Genomic DNA, 7,279 nt, shown 5'->3' with positions numbered 1-7,279 from the left:
CCACGATGAAAAATAGTTCTCTATAAAATACGTGAATATTAAACTTTTGCTTTCGATAATTTGGTTAATTTAGTTCCTAAATAAAGTAAATATATCATAGAAACTAAAATGCGACATTTTAAAAATAATAACATGACTTTTGAAAAGAAATAAACCGTAACTAGAATAACACTCGCTTAAATCGTGGAGAGCGTGGCGCCATCTAAGAGCAGAGATCGGGACTAATTGGTAAATCTACGATGTTAAGGCCTAACAATTGGCAAGTTTAACTGAAATAATAGCTATAGCTACGAGCTTTTTTTGTTTATTTTACAATTGATATAGTAATTATTAATTAAAATCAACCGTTTTCGAAGGAAATAATGGTCAGCATTTGACAGAGAGACTATTTGAAATCGCGAGGCGGTGACATGGTTGCCAGGGAATAAAATTCAAAATTTTCATCTTGAGCGCGGACCGGAATACCACAAATGCACTACTTCGCGCGTAATGTGCTATCCTTATTGGTTAGAAATATCACGTGATCACTAGCTCTTCAAAAAGGGTGTCAAGCATGGTGGAAGGTAAAATCTGAAGGCAGTGATAGACTTTCTCCCCATATTTACTTTTGATCGTAACTAATTGTATTTTTTTTTATTTTATATATTATTTTATTTTGTTTTGTATATATTTCTGGATCAAATGCCGGGACGGCTCTTTCTTAGAGGGAGAGCTGTCACGCGTAACTAGGGATAGGTAGACGGACCGACCAAGCAACATCAATAAGACGTACCCTTTATAGTCCTTCATAACAAAGGGGCCGAAGGTCACCGTCCACTATAAAAGGCCGGGTCTCTCCGAAGTCAGGGCGACGTTTCTCGGTGTAGGCCGAAGAGAAGAGACATAAGCCGAATAGGCTGAGCCTTCTCTGACGGGACGACTGGACCGCCTGCTGCAAAAGCTCGCCCCAGTCGTCTGGGTAATAGCGAGAGGACTAACGCTGAACAAGCGCAGCCTCTCGTGAGAATCCTCCTACGGCGGGGAATCTAACTCCCTCAGCTGGCCCTTCGTCGGTCGGCCCGTCTACCAGTTCGCGCTTCACGCTATTTTTGTATGTTTATAAATAAAGTAGATTTTATATTGAAAATCTTGTCGTCGTCTCATCCTACCGTAACAATACACAATACTCTAAAGATATTATTTTTTAACTACATATCTAACATAAGACAATTTGAATGACCAATGGTTATCTCATTTGTTATTACATTAATGTATTCTTTAACAAAAACCACTATTCCATCATTTTGATTCGCATAATTATTCGTATGATATTCCAAATCCAGCACTTTTGATTCAAGAACGACTACTTTATCCTCAAGAATCTTATTTTTGCCTATCAATACATTTTGTTCCTTCTTAATGTCCAAAATCGCCGAATTTATGTTACTCATTTTGTCAGAAAAATCATCTATTTTGCCAAAGCAGTATTGGACGGCATTTTCCAATTTTGGGCAAGTTTCCAAAATATTCCCAATAGGATTGTGATATATGCGCCAATTGGAAATCAATAGATTTCCCATTTTGGGCAAGTTTCCAATATATTCCCAATAGGATTGTGATATATGCGCCAATTGGAAATCAATAGATTTCCAATTTTGGGCAAGTTTCCAATATATTCCCAATAGGATTGTGATATTTGCGCCAATTGGAAATCAATTGATTTTCAATTTTGGGCAAGTTTCCAATATATTCCCAATAGGATTGTGATATTTGCGCCAATTGGAAATCAATTGATTTTCAATTTTGGGCAAGTTTCCAATATATTCCCAATAGGATTGTGATATTTGCGCCAATTGGAAATCAATTGATTTCCAATTTTGGGCAAGTTTCCAATATATTCCCAATAGGATTGTGATATTTGCGCCAATTGGAAATCAATTGATTTTCAATTTTGGGCAAGTTTCCAATATATTCCCAATAGGATTGTGATATATGCGCCAATTGGAAACCAATAGATTTCCAATTGGACTTATTTTGGGCAAGTTTCCAATATATTCCCAATAGGATTGTGATATATGCGCCAATTGAAAACCAATAGATTTCCAATTTTGGGCAAGTTTCCAATATATTCCCAATAGGATTGTGATGTATGCACCAATTGGAAACCAATAGATTTCCAATTTTGGGCAAGTTTCCAATATATTCCCAATAGGATTGTGATATATGCGCCAATTTGAAATCAATAGATTTCCAATTTTGGGCAAGTTTCCAATATATTCCCAATAGGATTGTGATATATGCACCAATTGCAAATCAATTGATTTCCAATTTTGTGCAAGTTTCCAATATATTCCCAATAGGATTGTGATATATGTGCCAATTGGAAACCAATAGATTTCCAATTGGATTCTTATAGTTTTTTCTGTAAGGGTGCTCTCTATTCAAAGTAGTGACTGGTACGATGCTTTACACTTCGACTTCAGCTCCGCGGGGATTTCCCTTCGTTTAAGCGTTGCAACGGTTTAAGTCGTATTAAAGAAATCCAGTTTCTCACTTTATGCCCCCTTTTGTAGAATTCCTAGAAACTAAGCTTATGTTTATTGTGTTGGTTGGAGCAAAGTTATCACTGAGGCGAACAGGTGGTTTTTTTTGCTGCTTTCCTTGCACGACGGACTTCCCCATCCCGGGCCAGTCTTTTGTCATATACTCTATATCAATGTTAACTACCAAAAGCAGAAACCACAGAGTTCGCTGTCTTTGGTTGTGTACTCAAGTAATATTGATTTCGAGTATAGGTGGTTCAAAAGAGAACGTTTTGTTAGGGCCATTTAGGACTCTTGGAAATTGGAATTGAATGGGAGTTCTTTTTTTAGGGGGTTAGATAACCAATTTTTAAAAATAAATAAAATTTAAAAATCACATTTGGAGGCCCCAGAGGCAATTTTTTAAACTTTTAAATAGGCCTAAAATTTTTGAACATAGGCACGTACCTACTTGTGCCTACTGCTGGCGGGGGCACTGACGCACTGTTCCCAAATAACAAGTTTAAACATTGTTTTTTAAGATTGGCATGTAACCTTGAGAGAGATACAAATAATATTTCAACTGGTTTTACCAAATAGACAAACGATTGAATCTTTGAGCTTCTTACCCAATAAGCGTTCTTTGACGTGCCATATTAACCACAGAACGAATTAGACAAACTTCAAATGTTTTTATTTTATTTGGAACCGTGTCAATTAAAAATAAAATGTTTTTGTCTACAAACTCATTTTACTTCTAAAAGGACATTAATGCACTTTTGCCACTTGCTATTAAAGTTTCTCGCCTCACAGATAAAAAACAATTGATAGTTTAATGAAAACAATTTGGTTCAAGGAAGAATATTATTTTCCAGATTTAAGGCTGTGTCCGGTGTTTGGTGTAGTTTTTGCGAGCCCATATCTCTAAAACGAAGCACTTTAGGAACCATGTTTATTAGACATTTTTTATTCATAGAGACCCATAGAATTCATATAGAGAGTTTCGGTACTCTTACCCGTAACACCCTGTATATTCGAAATGACACTATTGCTATGGACGGAATGTCGTTAAGTATTGTTTGTTTGTTGGTTTGTGGTTTGTTTGTTTGGCGTCGGCGTGGAAAGCGACTACACGGTAGATGGAGCTGCGAAAAGTAATTTCTTAAATTGGCGACACTGAGATTCGAACCCAGATTTCTGGCCGCGTAATTTACAAAACTGACGCCTTTACCAAGTGAGCCACGCCGTCCTCATATTTTTTGCTTGAACTTTTAGCCTTGAACACTTTTATAGTTTGTATAGTTGGTCCAGAGAATATTCATCGAGCAGTGAGTTTGGCGGGAAGTTTGAATTAAACCCAGGTCTCCCGAGGGTGGGCGGGTTGGTCTCATTCGATAGAGCTCTTTTTTTCCGCCCCCCTCACGCGTGCCGTTAATTTCCGCCCCCTCCGACCAACCCCTTAAAGGGAGCGTGACCGAAAAATACAAGTTGGTCTCATTAGATAGAATTCTTTGACGCACACGCAGTGCCGTTAATTTCCGCCCCCTCCGACCAACCCCCTTAAAGGGACAGTGACCGGGAAAAAAAGTTGGTCTCATTCGATAGAACAATAAAAGTAAAAGAGTGGTATCATCTACGCTCACGTCTACGTGAAAAAGTGAGACCAAAAAACCCAAAGCAGTCGAACTTAGGGCCTGTTGCAAAAGTCTGCTTTGCTAGAAGCGCTGGGTTATTTCTATTTTCTCGCAATATGTTTTCGCATCGAGAAAATGTAGAAGCGCTGGGTGAATTTGAAAGGCGAAGTAATACGTGGCTTAGGCGAAAGCAGCGGCGTGTTGAAGCCACCAAGAATGGCGTGATAAACTTCAGCTTTAAAATTCAACGTAGGCTGGTAATTGCGGTGTAGTGAAGTGAACCGCGATTTAACAAGGCGCATTTGACATAGGAGGGATAGGGTAGATGCTGCCGCCATAATTGCTGAATGAAACTTCATTTTGCGATAAACGCGTCCGAACCTTTTTTATTTTGTAAACTCATACTGGGTATTTATCGGTTTATAAAATTCCAAAATAAACACACTCATTAGCTTATTATCATATTATTAAATATTTATCAAGAGTATGAAAAGTCTTTATTTAAGCCACATCGAAGTCAGAATTGCTGTATGGAAAATATCGCGCATGCAATATGTTCGATTTTTTCATAACATAAAAATTGTGAAATACGGTTAAAGAATGAACAATATACCTACAATGTTAAGTTGGTGCACAAAAAAAAAGTCATGTTGGAAGTGAAATCCTCGTTCCGTGTTCTGGTCGGGTGTGTTAATTTCGAGTTGGAGTAGGTTACAGTCAAGTCGCGATAGTTGAATGGCGAGTTGGAGTTGTTAACAGGTGAAGAATGAGGTACTTGAAGTCAACTTAGAAGAGTTTCAAACGATTTCGATTGTTGAAGACGCCAATCTTCTGAAGATACGAGACAGTCATTGATGCGTTAGACTTCCCAACAAACGGCGAGATATTTAAAAGTGTTATTTTTCCCGTGCGCGAAAATAAAAACTCTTGAAAGACGCTAGAGCTAACAAGACGTACGACGGTCAGAAAACACAGAATCCTCTTGATGTGTCAAGTTTGTTTGCACTATTTAGGATAATTTTAATGTAATTAGTGTGTGTATGTTAAACGAAAACAACGAGGCATAAATATCAGTCACAGACTTCGCCAGTCGCAAAAAAACGTTGTAATCGATATTGATTTGGTGGAATTACCTATTATTATTATTATTTTTCACAGCAACCTGCCACGCTGGTGACATAACCAATATATATCCACGGCCATACTTATTTGCACTTTCACATATTTGTTACTTCTGTCGTCACACTTATTTGTTTATTCTGGTTCGACGTTTAGTAAAACATTTATTTGTCACTCTTATATGTTACCTAACCAAAAATATTTTTTAATGTTATCGGACTTAATTTTAAATAAAATATCTACCACACAAAGTGAAACCACCGAAAATAGTAAATTGGGCATTTGCCCAACTTCTAGGGCTCCGATTTCAAACATTTATGAAAGGCTACCGATGTCGAGGTACATGTATGTACATTCGTTAAATCTTTTATATAGATTCCGTTTACATTGTCCAGTATAGCTTTTTCCACAGGAACCGTCAATTTCATATACACCAAATTTCTCAGTGGTCGGGATTTTTTCCTTAAGGGAATTTAAACAATTTAGAATTTAATTAATAGGTTCGAATACTGGTTATTACTAAAAATATTTCCTATTGCATGACTGACATCGTTTATGAAGGGTAGAACTACGTAACAGGGTTTAGAGTTGTCTGTTACAAGTTTAGTGTTGCGGGAATTTTTATTTCGATTAATGATTCTATTAAATCCTCAATTCAGTTTGGCGATTGGCACTCCTCTATTGCTTTGATCATGTTGAGTTCCGTATCGAGTATATTTGGGTCCGAACATATATTAACAGCTCTCGTCATAAAAAAGCTATACTGGACAATGTAAACGGAATCTATATAAAAGATTTAACGAACACAAGAATGATATAAAAAACAAAAAATTCCTCTCTTCAGCCCTAGCGGCCCCCTCTAGCGAATTTCCCAAACATCATCTATAGTTAGATAAACCGAAACTTATTTGCGACTGGCGAAGTCTGTGACTGACATTTATGCCACGTTGTTTTCGCTTAACATACACACATTAATTACATTAAAATTATCCTAAATAGGGCAAACAAACTTAACACATCAGTAGGACGTGTATTCTGACCGTCGTACGTCTTGTTAGCTCTAGCGTCATTCGGGAGTTTTCATTTTCGCGCACGGGAAAAATAACACTTTTAAATATATCGCCGTTTGCTGGGAAGTTTAACGCATCAATGACTGCCTCGTATCTTGAGAAGATTGGCGTCTTCAACAATCGAAATCGTTTGAAAAAGTTAACAACTCCAACTCGCCACTCAACTATAACCTAATCGAGTCTTTTAACGAGGATTTAACTTCCAACATGACTTATTTTTTTTGTGCACCAACTTAAACTTGTAGGAATATTGTTCATTCTTTAACCGTTTTTCACAATTTTTATGTTTTGAAAAAATCGAATATATTGCACGCGCGATATTTTCCATGCATACAGCTATTCTGACTTTGATGTGGCTAGCTTAAATAAAGCCTATTCATACTCTTGATAAATAAGTAATAATACTTTAATATGATAATAAGCTAATGAGTATGTTTATTTTGGAATTTTATAAACCGATAAATACCCAGTATGAGTTTACAAAATAAAAAGGTTCCGACGCGTTTATCGCAAAATGAAGTTTCATTCAGCAATTATGGCGGCAACATCTACCCTATCCCTCCTATGTAAAATGCGCCTTGTTAAATCGCGGTTCACTTCACTACACCGCAATTACCAGCCTACGTTGAATTTTAAAGCTGAAGTTAAGCACGCCATTCCAGGTGGCTTCAACACGCCGCTGCTTTCGCCTAAGCCACGTATTACTTCGCCTTTCAAATTAACCCAGCGCTTCTACATTTTCTCGATGCGAAAACATTCTGCGAGAAAACGGAAACCCCATTCGGGTGATTTTGAATGAACGTTTTTTCAAGGCACCCTGCTTTGGTGTTTTGGGGGCAAAAAGCGGTTTTTTATCAGCTTTTCTTACCACAATAAGTCGGATTATTTTCACGCTAAAATAATTTAAAAATTCGTCAATTCTTCGCTTAAAATTAAAGTCTTTTTTCATAAATTG

Source organism: Leiobunum rupestre, chromosome 9 (assembly GCF_980474605.1).
Source record: "Leiobunum rupestre chromosome 9, qqLeiRupe1.1.hap1, whole genome shotgun sequence".
In the NCBI taxonomy this organism is placed as follows: Eukaryota; Metazoa; Arthropoda; class Arachnida; order Opiliones; family Sclerosomatidae; genus Leiobunum; species Leiobunum rupestre.
This window is presented reverse-complemented; position numbering follows the sequence as displayed.